The sequence below is a fragment of the Nyctereutes procyonoides genome, unplaced genomic scaffold (genome assembly GCF_905146905.1).
Source record: "Nyctereutes procyonoides isolate TBG_1078 unplaced genomic scaffold, NYPRO_anot_genome, whole genome shotgun sequence".
In the NCBI taxonomy this organism is placed as follows: Eukaryota; Metazoa; Chordata; class Mammalia; order Carnivora; family Canidae; genus Nyctereutes; species Nyctereutes procyonoides.
Window position 1 is genome coordinate 58,138,122 of NW_026575126.1, and position 21,386 is coordinate 58,159,507.

A 21,386-nucleotide genomic window follows, 5' to 3' on the forward strand; every position below is an offset into this window, starting at 1 on the left:
AAGGGCTGCAGCGCGCACGGAGGGACCGACCGGAGCAGCTCGGAGGGGCTCGGGAGCGGCTCCAGGGAGGGAGCTGCGGGGCGGGAGCGCGAATCCCACAGCGCAGGCCCCGGAGCACAGGGCGCCGGGACACAGCCCAGGATCCGGCCTCCCCCGGGACTGGCAGAGGCCGGGAGGGCCCAGGACAGCGAGGACGCTCCTGCCCCGAGCTGAGCACATCAGCGGCCCCGCCCCGGAGCCTCCAGGCCCTGCTGACGGAGAGCAGAGAGCCCCGAGCCCCGTAGTTCCTGCGGAGGCTGAATCCAGGCTTCCAGAGCTGCCATAACCACTGGGGCTGTTCCTCCTGGGGCCCGACGGGGTAAACAACCCCCGCTGAGCCCTGCAGCAGGCAGGGGCAGAGCAGCTCCCCCAAGTGCTAACACCTGAAAATCAGCACAGCAGGCCCCTCCCCCAGAAGACCAGCTAGAGGGACCAGTGATACTCCCCCGTGTTCCAATACAACTTGTTTTTGGCCACTCTGCACTGAGCAAAATGACTAGAAGGAAAACCTCACTTCAAAAGAAAGAATCAGAAACAGCCCTCGCTCCCACAGAGTTACAAAATCTGGATTACACTTCAATGTCAGAAAGCCAATTCAGAAGCACCATTATACAGCTACTGGTGGCTCTAGAAAAAAGCATTAAGGCCTCACGAGACTTCATGACTGCAGAATTTAGATCCAATCAGGCAGAAATTAAAAATCAATTGAATGAGATGCAATCCAAACTAGAAGTCCTAACGACGAGGGTTAACAAGGTGGAAGAACGAGTGAGTGACATAGAAGACAAGTTAATGGCAAAGAGGGAAACTGAGGAAAAAAGAGACAATCAATTAAGGGACCATGAAGACAGATTAAGGCAAATAAATGACACTCTAAGGAAGAAAAACCTACGTTTAATTGGGGTTCCCGAGGGCGCCGAAAGGGACAGAGGGTCAGAATATGTATTTGAACAAATCCTAGCTGAAAACTTTCCTAATCTGGGAAGGGAAACAGGCATTCAGATCCAGGAAATAGAGAGATCCCCCCCTAAAATCAATAAAAACCATTCAACACCTCGACATCTAATAGTGAAGCTTGCAAATTCCAAAGATAAAGAGAAGATCCTTAAAGCAGCAAGAGACAAGAAGTCCCTGACTTTCATGGGGAGGAATATTAGGGTAACAGCAGACCTCTCCACAGAGACGTGGCAGGCCAGAAAGGGCTGGCAGGATATATTCAGGGTCCTAAATGAGAAGAACATGCAACCAAGAATACTTTATCCAGCAAGGCTCTCCTTCAAAATGGAAGGAGAGATAAAGAGCTTCCAAGACAGGCAGGAACTGAAAGAATATGTGACCTCCAAACCAGCTCTGCAAGAAATTTTAAGGGGGACTCTTAAAACTCCCCTTTAAGAAGAAGTTCAAGTAACTCTGAACGTGAATGGGCTTAATGACCCCATCAAAAGGCGCAGAGTTTCAGACTGGATAAAAAAACAGGACCCATCTATTTGCTGTCTACAAGAGACTCATTTTAGACAGAAGGACACCTACAACCTGAAAATAAAAGGTTGGAGAACCATTTACCATTCAAATGGTTCTCAAAATATACCCTAAAAACTACAGAACACTTCTGAAAGAAATTGAGGAAGACACAAAGAGATGGAAAAATATTCCATGCTCATGGATTGGCAGAATTAATATTGTGAAAATGTCAATGTTACCCAGGGCAATTTACACGTATAATGCAATCCCTATCAAAATACCATGGACTTTCTTCAGAGACTTAGAACAAATTATTTTAAGATTTGTGTGGAATCAGAAAAGACCCCAAACAGCCAGGGGAATTTTAAAAAAAGAAAACCATATCTGGGGGCATCACAATGCCAGATTTCAGGTTGTACTACAAAGCTGTGTTCATCAAGACAGTGTGGTACTGGCACAAAAACAGACATATAGATCAATGGAACAGAATAGAGAACCCAGAAGTGGACCCTGAACTTTATGCTCAACTAATATACGATAAAGGAGGAAAGACGATCCACTGGAAGAAAGACAATCTCTTCAATAAATGGTGCTGGGAAAATTGGACATCCACATGCAGAAGAATGAAACTGGACCACTCTCTTGCACCATACACAAAGATAAACTCAAAATGGATGAAAGATCTAAATGTGAGACAAGATTCCATCAAAATCCCAGAGAAGAACTCAGGCAACACCCTTTTTGAACTTGGCCACAGTAACCGGAGAAGGACAAACAGTGTATGTTCTCATTCATTTGGGGAATATGAATAATAGTGAAAGGGAATATAAGGGAAGGGAGAAGAAATGTGTGAGAAATATCAGAAAGGGAGACAGAACATAAAGACTTCTAACTCTGGGAAATGAACTAGGGGTGGTGGAGGGGGAGGAGGGTGCGGGGTGGGGGTGAATGGGTGACGGGCACTGAGGGGTACACTTGACGGGATGAGCACTGGGTGTTATTCTGTATGTTGGTAAATTGAACACCAATAAAAATTAATTTATAAAAAAATAAAATAAAATAAAATAAAATTTTAAATAAGGAAAAAAAAATCATATACATCAGAAATAAAAAGATAAAATTGTCCCTCTCCAAAATTACATGATTGTCCACACAGAAAATCTTAAAGAATCTACATAAAAAATTCATTTGAGCTAATAAATGAATTTAGCAAGATTTCAGGACACCAGATCAACCGACAAATCTAGTATTTATACATACTAGAAATAAACTACTAGAAAGTGAAATTAACAAATGGTCCTATTTACAAAAGCAAGAAAAACATGAGATACATGGAAACCTAACAAAATATATGTAATATCTGTATGCTGGAAAGTACAAAGTACTGACAAAAGATAGCAAAGGTGACCTAAATGAGTGGATAGAAATCCCATGTCCATAGACTGGAAGGTATGAGTAAGAGGTCAAATTCTCACACACACACATATTCAGTTAAGTTCAACTACCCACCAGGATTTTTTTGTAGAAACGAAAAATTGATTTAAAAATTATATAATTAAGCAAAGGAAAAAAAGAATAATCCAAAACATTCTCAAACACTGAACAGAGTTGAAGAACTTACACTTCCCAAATTTAAGAATAAATAATTAAAAGTAAAGCTACAGCAATGGAGGGAATGTGGAGTTAATAAAACCAGTGGAGTGGAATAAAGTATAGAAATAGATTCACACATACATGATCAACTGATTTTCAAAAAAAATGTACAAAAGCAATTTAATGAAATATGATAGTTCTTTTAAATGATCCTGGAACAATTAGATACCCATATGCCAAAAAATTGAACTTCAACCCCATATCCTATACCACATAAAAATGAACTCAGAATGAGCTGTATATGTAAATGCAAATTTTAAAACTATAATATTTTTAGGAGGTGAAATGGGTGAAAATGTTTGCATTTTTGCATTAGGGAAATATTGCTTACAAATGATACTAAAAACTCAATTCATAAATGAAAATTGTCAATTTGGACTTTATTGTAGTTTAAAACCTTTGCCTCACAATAGACATTATTACAAAAATGAAAAGGCGAGTCACAAACTGGTGGAAAATATTTATAAAACATATACCCATCAAAGGATTTATTATCTAAAAAATGTAAAGAAGTTTCACAACTCAGTAAGAAGACAGATATCCCATTTTTTTAAAAGGGCAAGTTTGAGCAGACATCTCACACACCAAAAAGGATATGTAAATGAGGGGGAAAGCTCATGACAAGATATACAACATGATTAGCCATTGGGGAAATTCAAATTAATACCTAAGGAGATAAAACCACATACTTACTGGAATGTCTAAAATTAAACAGACTGATCATGCCCAAATTGGCAAAGATAGGAAGCAACTAGATCTCTCATATACTGATGGTGGGAATGCAAAATTGTGTAACCCCATTGGAAAACAATGGGCAGTTTCTTAAAAAATCGTGCACCTACCATATGGCCCAGCTATCCCCCCTCCTAGGTGTTTACTCAAAAATAAAGCATATGTCCACACAACTACTTGTAAGTGAAATTTTATTGCTGCATTAGTTGTTATAGCCAAAGAGCGGAAATAACTCACATGCCATCACCAGTTTTATGGATAAACAAATTGTGGTACATCCACACAGTGGTAAACTATTCCAGGATAACGAGTAATAAAATGTCAGTAGCATGTGAAAACATAGACAAATCTCAAAACCATTATGCTGAGTGAAAAAGCCAGACAAAGGGGTTCATACTGTATGATTCCATCGATACAAAATTCTGCAGAATGGGAACTAATCTCTCGGGATAGGAAACAGACCAGTGGTTGCCTGAGGCTGTGTTGGGAGAGGAGAGAAATGAAGGATGTGTCGAATCACAAGCCTCACACTTTGCAACCACTTTGGAAAAATATTTGCAGGCTTCCTAAAAGTCAAACATACATTTCCTATATGTCCTAGCAATTCACAAGAGAAATAAAATCATGTGTTCACAAAAAGCCTGGCAGTCAATATTTTATAGCTGCATTCCTTATAATACCCAAAGACTGGAAACAAGCGAGTGCCCATGGGTAGGAGAATGCATTAATAAAATGGGATGGCTTTGTACCCTGGATACTTTCTAGCAATGTAAAAGAACAAATTACTGACACACACAACAATATGGGCAAAACTCCAGAAACATTATACTGAGCAAAGAAGTCACATACAGACAAACTAAAACCCCGTGCTTCCGTTTATTTGAAAATTAGGCAAAACTAGTCTGTAGTGATAGAAATCAGATCAGTGGTTGCCTGTGATGTGGTCAGGGGAGATTTACTGCAAAGGCTCCTAAGCAAACTTATCTGAGGTGGTAGAAACATTGTATATCTTTATTGGGATGATGGTTACAGAGGGCTGTATATTTGCCAAACTTATAAACCCGTTTACTTAAAATACATGCATTTTCTTGTACGTTAATTATGCCTCAATGACGCTTAAAAAGGAGAGAATGGGGAGGGTTTGGAAAGAAACAGAAAGAACAAATCCCTGGGGCTTCAGATCTGTTTCCTGGCCACTTTATAAGAAACAGCAGGTGGCTTTTCCCAAATTGAGTTTATTTTTAGGCAAGAGAGTTCATTGGTATACCCTTGGGGGTTATTTCCTAGCATGAATGCATTTCCTTTTGCATTTTCTTCACAGCTAGGTAGGGAAACAGAATAGTTGAAAAAGAGCTTGGCTGCATAAAAATGTACAGTGCTTTGTCCTTCGTGTAAAGCATTTGGAAACAAAAATTTGATAGTATTTTCTAATTGGGATGATTTGCCCACAATTACAACCGGCCTCTGTGACTGGGGACATAAGAAGAGGAGTCATGCCCTGGGTATCTGAGCTGTGGTCCTCGTGCTGCCATCGGGTACCTCTGTGACCCCAGGCGGGCCACCTGTTTGCTTTGAGGCTTAATCTCCTCATCTGGATAGAGAGGATGAATGATCTTCTATTGGACAAGATAGCTACTGCAAGACTCAAATGAGATCATGTGTGTGAATGCATTTTTGAATTAAAGCTCGGGGAAATCAAATCTAACTATGAATTCTATTAAATGTTTAATTTTAAACAAACAAGGGATGTGTTTTGTCCAAAATTACACAGGCTAGAGAAGGAGAGTGCCCGTATCTCAGGATGGCTCTCTTAAACCACTTGAAATTGTCATGAAGAGTGAGCAGAGCCAGGACTGTAGAATGTTTGTACTCCCCAAATTTAAACTGTATATATATGTATATATACATATATATACAGTTTAACCAGGGGAAGTGACTTAACCCCTCTGAGCCTATGTGTCTCTGGCTCTACAGTTTTCAGGATTCTGTAGAGGTTTTATAAGAATAATGGAGGTAACTCTTGTGAAAACATAGAAAACATATAATGCAGCCTCTGATAAATAATTTGTTAGGTTAAACTTGGGCCAGGTAGAAGAAGAACTTGGAGAATTTCATCTAAGGGGTAATTAATTGTTAGCCTTTGACTAACAGTCCACATGATCTTGAGAGATGATGATGCAGCAGCCAGGGCACCAAGAATAATCACGGCGATGGTTGTGATCATAATCCTAATTGTAAACATGTCTTGAGAAGGTACCGGTAAATAACAAAAATCCAACTGCATAAATATTAAGGATCTAATTAGCTTTGTTAATTGATTCATGAATCGGGCAGTGTCCTTCCTGTCTGGCAAGCAGAGGGGAGTTCCAAAGCACTGCAGGAAAGGAAAGGTAAGTTTAAAGGTAGAGAGGAAGTGGAAAAAAGGAAATGATTAGCCAAGAATCCATTATTTGAGGCATGGTCACCCTCCCAGGGGGAACAGAAGGGGTCAATCAGTAAATCTCCTTGTGCTCCCAGTAAATCCCATGTTGACTGGTTAAAGGCTACATTTTGGGGGGATTGTGATAGCAGCCACGTTAGATATGAAGTCTTGGTTTACTGACTTTGGGGTTTTAACCTAAGTGACACCATTTTGGGCCTGTGGTTTTCCTTTTTAACAGCACTGCACTGCAGAACTTCGATAATTACTTTTCCTGTATGTCTCACTCAATTTCCCAAGAACCCACGAGGTGGGCATGATAACCGATCCTTCTCTTGCAGAGGAAAGCTGAAGCTCAGAGAGGTTAATTCCCTTGCCTAAACTCACACAGGTAGTAAGTGCTGAGCTGGGACTGGGTGTGCAGTTTGTACCAGGCACCAGTCTCAATGTACTTTATAGCTATGCCATTGAAAAGATGCCACCATTGCTGCAATCTGCACTGCATGCCATTCAGTGATAATAAAATCTTGCTGTTAGAGATCCCAGAGTACTGAGACTTGCTGTCTGTCTCTCAGGGAGACGTCATTCTTCAGGTCTGGGGGCTTTGTCATAACAACACATTTGCGCTTCTCCAATAACACCTGCTGAAAGCTGCTCATTTGGTGACACACAATTTGCAGGTTCCAAAGCAGGTGGCTTTCACTCACCATTTATCAGCAAACATATCCATTGTACAGATGCACCTGCTGTTTCCAAGGCCTCTTATGCTGAATCCTTTTAAAAAGAAGGAGCATTTGCCAAGCAGAAAATTCCACTGCCCTCATTTAGAGGTCTCGTAGATACACATTTCCCTAAAGGAACTTATGCATGTCGGGGAAGACGGGGGTTAGGGGTGGGGTTTGGCCTTGGAGACCTGGAAAGATGGCTGCCATCCACCCAGTAGAAGGCGGGTTATAAAAAAATGGGTGACAGTGACCACTGAGCACTCTATGTCTGGTGCCCTGTTAGACATTTCTGTGTGAGTACTTTCAAATGGTCCTAAGGTCAATCATAGTATATTTTATATTGGTCAGGAGTGTCTAGGCTATGCTGTAGTTAATTAATTAACCCTAAAATTTCAGTGATTTCCCTCAATGACAGTTTATGTCTCACTCATGCTGAGTGTTCAGTTTACATCAGCGGGAGTTCTGCTCCACATGGTTACTCAGGGACCCAGGGAGATGGATGCTCATCCAGAGGCTTCCACAATAGGGAAAGCAAAAGCTGAAGAGACACACATTGACTTTTTTTAATGTCAGTATAATTAACCTACAGTGTTATGGTAGTTTCAGGTGTACAGAATAGTGAATCAACAATTCTATACAGTACTCAGTGCTCATCACGGTAAGCGTGCTCTGAATCTCCTTCGTTTATTTCACCCATTCCCTCACACACTTGTCCCTCTGGCAACCATCAATATGTTCTCTATATTTAAGAGTCTGGGGTTTTTTTGTTTGCCTGTTTGCTTGTTTGCCTTTTTCCTGTTTCTTTGTTTTGTCCCTTAAATTCCACACACGAGTGAGATCTTATGGTATTTGTCTTTTTCTGATTGACTTATTTCACTGAGCCTAATATTCTCTAGATCCATCCATGTTGTTGCAAATGGCCATTGTGTATACATAAAGAATTCACATAACTCAACACAAAAAACCCCCCACAAATAACCCAATTAAAAATGAGCAGAAGAGGGGCAACTATGTGGGTCTGCTGGTTAAGCATCCAACTCTTAATCTCAGCTCAGATCTTGATCTCAGGGTCATGGGTTCAAGCCTCGTGTTGAGCTCCACACTGGGTATAGAGCCTACTTTAAAAAATGAACAGAAAACATGAAAAGCCGTTTCTCCAAGGAAGACATATGGATGGCTGCAGACACATGAAAAGATGCTCAACATCACTCATCATCAGGGAAATGCAAATCAAAACTACAATGAGATATCACTTCACACCTGTCAGAATGGCTAAGATCAACAACATAAGAAACAACAGGTATTGGTGAGGATGTGGGAAAAAGGAATCCTCTTGCACTGTTGATGGGGAAAGCAAGCTAGGGCAGTCACTGTGGAAAGCAATATGGAGGCCCCTCAAAAAGTTAAAAATAGAACTGCCCTATAATCCAGCAGTCACACTAGGAGGTATTTACTCAAAGGAAATGAAGACACTAATTCAAAAAGATATATGCACAGGTTCATTTTTTAAATGTCTCAGCAGGAAGTGGCACATAACTTCTGCTCACAGGGCATTGGCCAGAGTTAGTTATGTAGCCCAGTCTGGGTACAAGAAGGCTGGGAAATGAGTGATGGTTAGGAGAGCATGGATATTTGGCAGTTAATGTTTCTGACACAAATGAGTTTTGGACTCCTCTATGTTGCAGAGGAAGAAACTATGGGTCAACGAAGTTATTTGACTTATCCAAGGTCACATTGTTCTTATGCAGCAAAAAGGGGTGTCAAAAATGTATCTTCTGAGCGCCAAACAGTGATCACTTAACTTCCTTACGTGGTGTTCCTGGAATGCTCGATCAAGAATCCTAATATCTTCTAGGGACAGATCTTTGGATGCCACTTAGGTAGCAATCAGTCAGTGGGGAAGGTTGTGTATCAGATGGGATTCAGCCAGAGGAGTAGAACCAAAGGTTGTGTGTGTGTGTGTGCCTATGTACATATATGTATGCATGTGTGTACACATACATTCTTTCGTGTGGTTATGAAATAGTTACCGGTGTATACATCTGTCTCTCACACTATGGTGCTGCAATAGGAGCCCCCAAAAGAAGGATTCATGTCTGACATATAGCTGAGGGATTTGTTACAGAATTGGCTTCCATGCTGTGGGCACTTGTAGGCAGTCTCAGTAAGCTGCTGGCTCTGTGCCTAATGTGGGATCCTGAGGTTCACAAAGCAGGCAACAGGAGTCAAAGGTCCTGAGCATAAATATGAGTTGGATTGAAAGCCACCTTTCAGGAGCTCCAGATGTAACATGCACATAGCCAGAAACATGAACACTAAGGAAAAAGGGAAGACAAAAGGACTTTGCCCCATTTCCTGCCCCCCTTTCAGTGACCTGCCTGTATGTCTCTCCTACTAGTTTCCTTCAAATTGTAGGAATCTTTGTATTAGGAATAACTTCATTCATTCACTTGAAATGCATTTACTCACTGAGCATATACGGAGTTCTTATTATGCGCCAAGCACTGTTCTAGGCATTGAGGGCATAGCAGTGAGAAAGGCAAGATCCCCACTTCTTTAGAAGGGGTAATAGAGAATAAACAAGCAAAGGAAGAATTTGAACGAGATAATTTGAAACAAATAGAATGATGCGATATTTCATCTCAAGTCATTAATCTCAAGATAATTCATGTTTTCATCTGATCTATGCACTTTATAAAGTGTACCATTACATGAGGTTATGGTTTGGTGCCTGAGATCTGAATGCTCCCATAACAGACAACTCCATGTTTTTTGCCAGCGAGGAATCAGGAGGCTGCTAAATTTTAATTAGTTCAATTCACTTGTGGTCTGATCAGCGTTAATGTCGTTCAAGAGGGAGTATCTCCAAGCACATGGGTTGTTGGTACCCCTTCTTGCAGTACTGTGACATGGAGCATTTTTAATATTTCTCAGTTTATACAAGCTTTTGATTCCAGCTTTTAATTTCCTTGGTGAATATATGGCATCCAGTTGAATGGACACCACAGACTGAAGATCTGAACAAAGATATTATGGAATCAGAACAAACCCGGTTTGTGTGAATGAAGCAGAAATATTTCCAGTTCTTCCATCAGATACCTTCTGCTCCAGTGTGAGACTGGGGCAGTAGTTTTCAACCAGGGGTGGTTTAGTCTCCCAAGGGATCATTTGCAATGTCTGGAGACATTATTATTATTATTATTATTATTATTATTATTATTATTTTCACAACTAGAGGCAAGGATACTGCTGGCTTCTGGTGAGTAGAGGCCAGGATACTGCTAAACATCCAACAGCAGGCAGGACAGTTACCCATAGCAAAGAATGATTAGGCCCAAAACACCAATAGTGATGACATTGAGAAACCCTGGGCCAGGGTGTATTTGTATGGTTTCCTAGGAGACCAGGAGTCCAGGAGACCACCTTGCTCCCAAAAATCCAAAGTTCTACATAAAACTGAAAAGATCCATCTGCCCATTACCTTTAGAACAAGAAGCCATGAATCCACAGAAGGTACTGACTGGTCATTAGACAGATGGAGAAAGAGTTGTTACCCAAGAATCACTATAAGGGAGCTGCTGCCTCCTGGCGAGAAGCTATGGCCATTTATTGAGGATGAGCTATTGCCAGGGGCTGAACAAGATGTGGGGCTGAATCTGCAGACTTTTTAACAGTGCTTTTAACTAATGATATCCCAGTCCTTCTCTGTCTCCCCTCTTCTGCTCCTCTTCTCTAGATTCAGAGGGCTGGGGGAGCTGGGAGATGGTCAAGGTGAATGGTGGCATGCAGTAGAAGAGAAGGACCAGAACTGATTGGTGTTTTGGTCCTTGTTCTTTGACCCTCAGCAGGAAGAGGGACAAGGAGAAGAAAGAGTTTGAGAAGAACTGGAGGGGAAATCCTGAGGTCATGGCCCATAGCTCCTTTTCTTCCTCCAAATCCTTTTCTCCATGCAGATGTTGGCTTTGCCTGGGGAGATTCACAGAATAAAAGAATATCAGAGGAGAGAACTTGGAGATGATCTTACCCAGTGCTTCCCAGAATAGGAAAATTACAGGTGGCACAGAGATGGATATAGATAATTTGCAGATGAAGCAAAAATGTCACTTTGAGAAGACTATTTGATGGCACTTGTCAAGAATTTGGTCCTTCCTTTTCCCTCTGCCTAGAATGCTCTTCCCGTAGATCTTTCTATGTTCCACCTTCTCTTATCTTTTTGTAAAAAAGTTTTTATTTATTTATTCATGAGACACACAGAGAAAGAGACAGGCAGAGACACAGGCAGAGGGAGAAGCAGGCTCCCTGCGGGGAGCCCAATCTGGGACTCCATCTGAGGACCCTGGGGTCATGACCTGAGCTGAAGGCAGATGCTCAACCGCTGAGCCATCCAGGTGTCCCTGTCTTCTCTCATCTTTTGGGTTTTAGCTTAAAAGACTTAGAGACACCCTCCCTGACCGCCCACGCTAAAGCAATGCCCCATGGACACACCTGTACACACCTTTCTGGATTTCATTCCCCTGGCTCATTTTTTTGGGTACCACATCTCACTACCCGAAATCTTATTTTTCAGTTAGTTATTTAGCTGGCCACCCCCTCCTACCCCACCCTATGAGAATCAAACATGAAGACAGTCACCCCTCCAGGACCCATGACCACGTATGTGCTCAATATATAAATCTGTTGCCATCAATTACCCTTCAGTCTTCTGATTAAGTCAGAGAGGGCATTTCCCTTTGGTGCGCATGTTTTAGCTCAACAAGGCGTTTTTCTCAAAGCAAGGTGGAGCTGTGTGCTGCAAGGCTGCCCCACTCAGTTGCAGGGAGGAATTGTCAGAGGGGGCAAAAGGGGAGTAAGGAGAGGAGGGTATAGGAGGCCAGGAGGAAGAGCAGAAGTCAGGGCAGTGGGGGCTTCTGGAACCACCCCCGGCCTGCCCGGTGCCAGAGATTTCCAGCTGCCTTAGGCCTTGAGTCAGTGAGGGTCCTGGCAAGATTCAGCCTCACCCGCTGCCTTGCAAATCGGCCTGGTCCTGGGGGCACAGGTGGGCAGATGTTTGTTAGCTGACACTCAGCGTCTAATTGCCTCCCTCCTGGATCCAGAGACCTGCAATTTTCCCCGACTGTGAGGAGGCCCTCCAAAGCCAAGAGGGATTTTCCAGCGGAGCCAGCCATCAGATGAAAAACAAAATGTTTTTCCTTTGGAAAACAGCCTCCACCAGCACTCCGGGCTATTCACTGGTTCAGAAGACAGGACTAAAAGCAAGGTGGCCTGGAGCCTACTGCGCACTTGCCATGAGCGGAGGTGGAAACTACCACGTGTCCTCATGGGGTTAAGTGAGGGGTTAGACACTGTCATCATACTGAGGACCCATGAGGTGCCAGGTGGTTCACTGCTCACACACACATACAGCCACATGTAAGTGAAAGATACACGTGAACACCTGTGCACATATAGATTATATAGATTTTTGTTCATCTGTACTCAGGCTCCTGCCAGAAAGGATTTGCTGTATCTTGTGCAAAAGATATATATATATATATATATATCATGAGTAACAAAATCGAAACAAGAGGAGAGAGTTTCTAGCAGCAGGGAAGTCTTTGCCCACCCTGCGCCCCTTCTCCTAGACTAGCTTCTTCGTAATCACGAGTGTTCATGGAGGTAATGTGAACTCTGTCTTCTGAAAAGCCTGGTTCAGCTCCAAGTTCCCCAACTCACCCTTGCATTAGCAACTTCATGTCTTTTAGCATCCTTATCTTTAAACCACAAATGATTTCATTCACCCTGTGGCTAAGAATTAAAGGTGTTAATGGGATGGATGGCCTAGACATTTGATAGCTGCAAGCTTTTTTTTTTTTTTTTTTAGATTTTATTTATTTCTTCATGAAAGACACACAGACAGAGGCAGAGACGTAGGCGAGGGAGAAGCAGACTCCCTATGAAGAGCTTGACTCAGGGCTCGATCCCAGGACCCCAGGATCACGACCTGAGCCAAAGGCAGATGTTCATCCACTGAGCCATCAGGCATCCCTTGCTGCAAGCTTTTTTTTTTTTTTAAATCCAGTTTTCTATTAAAAACTTTGACCATTTTAAAGCATCGTCAAACATTTATTAAAGTACTCTGCGTATAGGTTTCTTGACAAAGCTCTTGCTGGTAAGGAGGCTGATAGGTCTCAATTAGTCTGCAGTTGTATGTTGGTTTCTGTGTCTTTCTGGAAGGACTAGTGGTAACCTGGCACTTCCTGTGGGCTAAGCACACAAAATTACACCAAGCATCTTCCCAAAAATGCTAGCAGACATACCTTCTAGTACCATCACACAGAAGGAAGAGCAAATCAAGACTCTAACTGGGCAAAAAGGTTCACCTGGGATCCTGGGATCGAGCTCAGAATTATGTCGTAGGATGGGGATTTGAATGTATTGATTCTAAGTGTCCTGCATCTACGTTTCTTCCCTTGCCTTCTGCAAGTCTATGCAAGACAAATTCTCTGCCTTATATTTCAAATTTTGCACATTAGGTTTTAGTGGTGTTTGCTAAATTTGCGTTCTCTGGGTGGAGTCCAGCCCTTGGGGTGGCCGAGTCCTCGGTAACCAGTTTTGGAAGATGGAACAGTCTAAATGTCTCATTCTAGACTTTTCCAAGGAAACCCCTACAGCTCTGTCAACAGTGGCAAAGTGCTCACTGGGTGGTCTGTCTTCCTTGGTCATTGTCCTCTCTTGTAACATTCAATAAGCCTGCTCTTGGAGCATTAATGGTTAGTTCATGATGGATGGAGCTTGGGTTGTAGAGAGAGTTAAATCCTCAGGTCAACTGTTGCAGAAGTCTCCCATCTCTTAGCTCACCTTTAAGGCAGAGTGTACATAGTGGTTCTGTTTGGGCATCGCTCAGGGTACACCAGTCAGCTGTTTACACTGTGTGGCAGCTAAGCTCCATTGAGAGCCACTGATTTATGCGTCAAACCTGTTTCATACCCATTCCTAATATATGTGTTCACTGAGCAAAATCTCAGGTGCAATCATGAGTACGCTCCACTTTTTCTGGGCTCCCCTGTCTTTGTGTGGGTGTCTTTATCTGTCTGTCGGTCTCTCTTTCCAAACTGGAGGGTTGAATTGCCATGCATTACGTGCATTTCATCTGGGGCAGAGCACATGCCTGGCAACGCACTGCTCATTTGGGAATTGGACCATCTTGATTCACTCTGGGGCTTCTTTTCTTCCATCTATACCTGGAAGTCTTCTCTGAGACCTTCCCTTTGGATCTCCCGTTTCTCCATGCTCAGGACCCCACGGGGGAGGCTTTGATCATATCTGCAGTTCTCTCTCTTCTCTCAGAATCTGAGGACTCTCAGATCTGTGCTTTACCCCAGGATTCGAAGCCGAGATCAGTATCTACATATCTTGCTGCCTGTTAGCATGAATCGCACACAATTTAAACACAGAGATTTCACTCGACACTCCACATCTTTACCCCAGCCTACCACCCCCAAATGAAGTCTTCTTCTGTCATCCCCAGGCACCCACACCAGAAAATTGGGAACTCCGCTGCCCTCTTGCTTTCATCCTGCACACGCAGCCAACCAAAGCTCCAGGTTCTGTCGATTTTTGTCTTCTGAAACTCCTTGGCATGCATCTGCCTTGGTTCCTACTTTTCCCGAATAGTGATAGAACAGCTTAAGAGCTGATAGAAGAGGTATTTTTATTTGATTCGGGATTTTTGCTTCCTTGACAAAAATCAGACTCATGGATAGCATGATTGCTAAGAGGATGAATGTGGGGAACAAAGTGACCCTTGTCTTCATCCCAACCCTGCCACATAGTAATGGGGTGATGTTGACCAACATACTTGGCTGCTTTGAGTGCCAGTCCTCTCATCTGCACAATAGGGCAGCTATTAACCTCACCTCCATAGCTCTCACTCTGTGCCACATGTGTCCCAGGTGCTATCTATGCATCAGTCCCATTAACCCTCCCAGCAAGTGTCTGAGATAGGAACTGTTATCACTTGCACTTTACAGATAAGTAAACTGAGGATGCAGAGGTGCCTGAGTCCATTCAGCTGGTAAATGGCAGAGCTGGGTTCCAGCCCAGATGCTCCAGAGTCCTTGCTGTTAACCACGTTAGAAGATTTTTCATCGGGGGCTGTTAGGAGGGTTCAGGGCATACATGCAAAGTGCTTAGCTCAATGCCTGGTACATGGTAAATGCTTGATAATTAACACTCCCCCAGAAAATGGGTTTATGGTCTTGCAAGGAACACAGGGTTTCAGTGGCAGGGTTCCCTAAAGGCAGAAATTCTTGGTAGTTTTGCCTATTGGTTGCATCCCTTGGGAAATGTGGCTGATGAATTGTTGAACATCTCAGTCCAATCTCTGAGATTTGATTACTGTACCTGCTCTGCTGTCTCTTGTGATGATCAAGCCCTAGTCTCTCTCTCTCTTTAGTAATTAACTGAACCATATGGATTCAGTTGTCCTGGACTCTTTCCTCCCCCCTAAGCTTGGGGAGCCTGTATCAGTTGCCCCCTGTGTTCCTCAAGGATACCAATAAATACAATGTTGTGGATGAGTGCATGAAGTACTGCGGTGGTTCACCGCTTCATTTTTGTATCCATCCAATCACTTATTTATTCATTCAACAAATACTAACCAAGTGCTAACTCCATACTGGGGACTGTTGCCCTGCTCTTCCTATGGTCCCCAAAGGTCCCCTTGACCCCTGATTTTAGCTGTCTTGGCAAATACTATTGAAACTTTGTAAGTATCACTTCTCTGACGTCTGCAAGAAATATGAAACTCTCTTACTCGTGAAATGCATCCCAGTGGCCTGTTACTATTATTTTTTGAAGATCATGCTACTCCTAGTTTGGATTTCTGATTTCAATTCCTAGATCTTTCTCTTCCTGTTTGCTCTCACTCTGCCAACACAGCAAGGCGACTCCCCAGGGCCAGGGCTGAGTTTTTTCCCACCCCTCCCTCGCTCCTCCTCTCCGATTTGGAGTAAAAGCCCGCGGTGCACTTTATGAAGGACACACAATAACACAATTGCCGATAATGCTAAAGATAGCTTTTAATGAATCTTGTTTCTGGGTATTATTGGAAGCATTTTCACTGGCGAGAGAGACCTTTTCAAGCTCCAAGAGTTTCACATTTGCAGACTTTTACAGCACTGGGAGGTTGTTTCGTATTGGCTTAAAAAAAAAAACATTTCCTTTGACAAGAGCTAGATCTAATTTGTTAAACTGGTTGCTTTTGTTTTTCTGGTTTTGTTGTTTTTTTAAAAAAATCTGTATACTTTCCTGGATGCAAAAATAGCCGGGGTGCATTTCATTTTCTTCTTTTTGCTTCTTCTTTTTTTTCCTCCTTCCTTTGGCTGTTGACAGCCTGTGCTGCCGAGTGCAGAAATAAAGACTGTTTTCCTTTTAAGATGCACAGAGCCTCCAACGTGGGCACTGGAGGTTTGCAGGTGCACTGTCTCATTGACAGGGGCTTCTGGTCAGCTGGGCGCTGCTTGCCTAGTTCTCTGATCTTCACTGAGACCATTCAGAAGCCACCCTCTGCCCATGTTCCGTGGTGAGCATTGGGTGCAAGCTGCTCTGACATACGGGCTCCGTGAAGGGAGAAGTATCGTGCCCTCTTTTCTAGATAAAGATACAGCTTTGCTCATTATTTTGTTCACAGAGTGAAGAGTTATTCCACAACTATTTGTTGAGAACCTACTCTGTACCAGGCATCGTTCTAGGCTCTGGCAATATAGCAATGAACAACACAAAATTATCCCTGCCCGTGAAGAGCTGACGTTTTAGTGGAGTGAGGCAGAGTCCAGATGATCAGTGCAGACTCTGATTGTGATGAGCGCTACGGAAATAAATGAAAGCAGAAAAGTGCAGGGGGAAGACGGAGGGAAGGGGCTGCAAATTCATGGAGCTGTGGTCAAGGAAAGCCTCACTAAAATGATAGCATTTGAATAGTCTTGAGGGAGGTGAGAGAGTTGGCGTGATTTCCAGGCAAAGGAAACCTTAATTGCAAAAGCTCTGGGGCCAGGATGCTTGGCAGGGGCTTGAGCAGCAAAAAGACCAGAGTGTCTGGAGGCAGGTGAGCAAGGAAACTATGGTGTGATGAGGTCAGGGCGCCAATCCAGGTCCTACGGGGCTTTGGAGGCCTCTTCGGCTTTTATGTTGTGAGAGTCAGGGAGGTATCAGTAGGTTTTAACAGAGAAGTTGCACATAGGTTGCAATTTTTTTCTACTCTTAAGCCCGCATTTTCCCTGATTCCGATTCTGCTTCCTCCTCTTCACATTTCAGTGTAATTTTTTGCATCCGCACTTGTCTGTGCTGCGAGACTGTGGCTCCTCAAGGGTACAGGCTGAAGCCTGATCTTCTGTACTACCTATTACCTACTTACATGATACGAGGGCTTGGCACAGATTCACAGGTTCTGTACGTAGGGAAAATAAGGAATGGTTTTATTAAAAAGAGATTTTTGAAAGAAGGTCTTTGTAGACAAAGGAGAAGAAAACAAGAAATATTTAACCCTGAAATATAAGCACAGCTTCTCCCCTTTCTATACATTTCCTGTATTTTTTTAACCTGCAGATGAAATTCAAATAAAGAATAACACCAGTATGATCACTGTGTATTTGTGTTTTAAAATTTAATATTGGAACTTAAACATCTCCCCACATTTCTATAGATCTTTTGTACTGAGCTTTCAAAGAGCTAATCAGTATGGCTTTATAAGGATGAACCATAATTTACTCTACCAATTACAATTCTGGCTATTGAAAAACCTGATTTCAGGCTTATTTATTTTGTATGCTTTTACGGACTTAGATAATGCAGCAGTGAACATCTTTGTGTAAGCCTTTGATTCCGAGGTCTCATTTCTCAGGCGACACAGCCAGAATCGAGATTCTTCGGGTCAAAGCGTATCAACACCTTTTGAGTTATTATTCATCATTTTCCCTCGTATTTCCCCGTGATGACTGCAACCCTCATGACACGTGTGGATCCCTGGTTGACTTTCCTGGTTGGCAAATGGAACTGCCTTGCCTCCAGTGACATCCTAGGAATAGAGCTAAGCCTCAAGGATCCAGAAACCAGTGTTTGAGAACCTTGGAGACCAGCCGCATCAGTGTGTCCTGAGAACCCACTGCAGGTGGAGAATCTCAGGCTCTACTCCACCCCAGATAGGAAGAAAATGTATCCTGTCAAATGTCTACTCTGCGTCAGGTTTCATTGGTTGTTGCCATGAAATTCAAAGAGTCACCAGGGCCATGCTCCCTCTAAAGTCTAGAGGTAAAAATCCCTCCTTGCCTCTTCTGGCTTCTGATGTCCACTAACAATCCTTGACCCTCCTTGGCTTTCTTCTCTGTATCTCTTTTGTGTCTTCAAGTCTCTCTCTCTTCCTAGGGGCCCTGGTCATTGAATTTAAGGCCCACTTTTAATGCTATATGACCTCATCTCAATTTGATTGCATCAGCAAAGACTCTATTTCTGAGTAACTCCGTATTTACAGTAAGAAAGAGTAATTAAATCTGTCACGATGGGTCAAAAAAGACTTCACGAAAGAGATGACCCTAGAGAGTAAGAATTTCTCCAAATACTGAAAATGCAGAAGTCATTTCAGAAAAGAGAACACTGTGTGCAAAATCCCAGAGGTGTGGAATAACGTGATGTATGTGGAAATGCCCAGAAATGCGTTGAGGACGCTTAGTGCAGGCAAGGGGTAGAAGCTCAGGCTGGTGGCCTGAGAGGGAGCACCAGAACCGATGCCATAATGGGTGGTTTGCACTTGAGATTGTAAATCAATTCTTCTCAGTCTTGGCTGTACATCAGGAACATCTGGGCAGGTTTTAGTTTTCTGTTGCATGGTTTGTTTTTAAATAGGAATTCTAGTCCAATTGGATTAGAATCTCTGCATGTGGGTCTGGGTGATTCTAATTAGTGTTGCCAAATACAGAATAAAGTCCATACCCTTTATAAGGCATATAGGAACAGGAAGGGAGCATCAGATCAGGGATACAACCCCTCTGGAGGTGAGGTGAGGGTGTATTGTGTGTGTGTGTAGGGGTACATACAAGTAGGTGTTAGAATAGTCTAGGGAATGACCTTGCCTTGGCTGTGATGTCATAGAAGGAGGGGCATTTGCCTGGAACAGTGGTCTCCAAACTTTGCTGCATATTAGAATTATCTGGGGAGCTTTGGGAAGTCTCTATGCCTAGACACTCCCCCTTCATCTGGGGGTGGTTTAATTGTCATCCTGGGTCCCATCTAATGATGGGACCCAAGCATCAATATTGTTTAAGCCCCCCTGGATGATCTCAATGTATAGTCAGGTTTGAGAACCAGTGTTTAAGAACCTTGTAGACCAATGGCATCAGTATGTTCTGAGCATTTGTTGGACATGAACACTCTCAGGCTCTACCCCAGACCTACAGAATCAGAAACGGTACTGCAAGAAGATTCCTAGTTGATTTGTGTGCACATTGAAAATAGAGAAGCACTATTCTGGAGATGTTTTTATTTTTATTTTATTTTTTAAAGATTTAATTTATTTATTTATGAGACACACACACAGAGAGAGAGAGAGAGAGAGAGAGAGAGAGGCAGAGACACAGGCAGAGGGAGAAGCAGGCTCCATGCAGGGAGCCCAGTGCGGGACTCAATCCTGGAACTCCAGGATCACGCCCTGAGCCAATGGCAGGCGCTAAACTGCTAAGCCACTCAGGGATCCCCTCTGGAGATGTTTTTAAAAGCACTATCACTAACATTAGATTAGATAATTTTTACAAAAAAAAAAGTACCATATTTTAGGCACATAATAATATGTTAAATTCCTTTTAATTTGCAACTGTATCATTTGGTTGGTCATTACACATCTGTGTTATTTCATTCTTTGTACAGTATGCATATTGCCTATGACTGGTTATATATTTTTCTGCTCTTGCTTATGACTGTATGATATTATATGGATTACAGCTATCTCTACATGTAGACAATTGTATGAGGGTGGCTGGCCTGTGGGTAGGTGTTGAAGGGATTCGAATTGTGGGTGTGCTTGCCTGTTCTTTTTGTCTTTCTTTAGTTTTTTTCCCAGAAAGACAAGATTGAATTTTTGTATCTAAATCTTCTGCAAGTGATTATGTGACTGAGTAGATCTGTGTGTTGTGTGTTGAGGGTCAGAGATAGAAATGACATGGGCCTGTAGGAAGAACTCTGTATCTTTGTGTATGTGTGTGTGCATTTGAGTATGTATACATCAATCAGTATGTGTACTTGTGCCATGATAGCTCTGAGCTTGGCTTACAGGGTAGGGTCACACAAAAGATCCCATACTAGAGACCACCAGACACATGAAGCCATACTCACATGGCCAATCACACATCTGACAAAATGCACACAGAGTCACATACACAACATCATCCTCATCCTCATTTCTGTCCACAGTCTCAGTGAGAGCCAGGGACCAGCACACAGAGCGGTGCATGCATAGACACACACACACACACACACACACACACACATGCAACCCCCGTCCAAGGCATGCTCTTCACAGGCAACCCCCAGAGAAACATGAACTACAAACAGATTCCACATAACAACCCTCAAAGGGAAGCTTGGGTCCTATTGTGCTGTGGGTGACCTTGAAAATGTTGCTTCTAATCCTCTGTTTGGAAAACTGAGAGGGTTTTCACTGCAGGATGGGATGAAGGGAGGTTCAACAGCAGAAACTGAACCGGTTCTGTGAGAGAAAAAACCCTACTCCAGGCTCCTGACAGGCAAACCTCCTCAGCAAAGGAGAGCCCCCCTTCCTCTCCCTGTGCCCAGCCCTGTTCCCTCCTCACTCCCCAATTATTTCAGTATCTCTTTGTGTCACTTCTAACATCTAAAATTGTACCTTGGGAAGCCCAGATGAATCTTGCCCACTCTTTACAGCTCTGCACTCATGTCCTCTGAAGATGGGGATGCTAGCAGTGCCTTTCTCGATATTTCTTTCGCAAGAAGCTAAAGTACCCAATTATTGTTGCATTTTGATTATTCACAACTAGTAGAGTAGATGCTCTGAAACAAGAAACAATCTCCCCATCTCTTGTTTAGGGCCTCAAAATAACATGTTCCCAGTTAGATAGAAAGTCACATAAACATTGTTCACAAACACTCAGGTTCACTCAAAAGCCCAGACAAGAAAGCACATAGATACTTTCCAAAACACCTTCTTTCTGCTCCACCAATACCAGGACACGTCTGGAGTCCCCGGTGCACATATGTAGAGAGGCTCAGACACCTGGATACTGCAAAGGTTCATGTATGCAAACAGACATCATCAGACTCCGGCACCCACCCAGCTGTGGACACATCGATTTCCC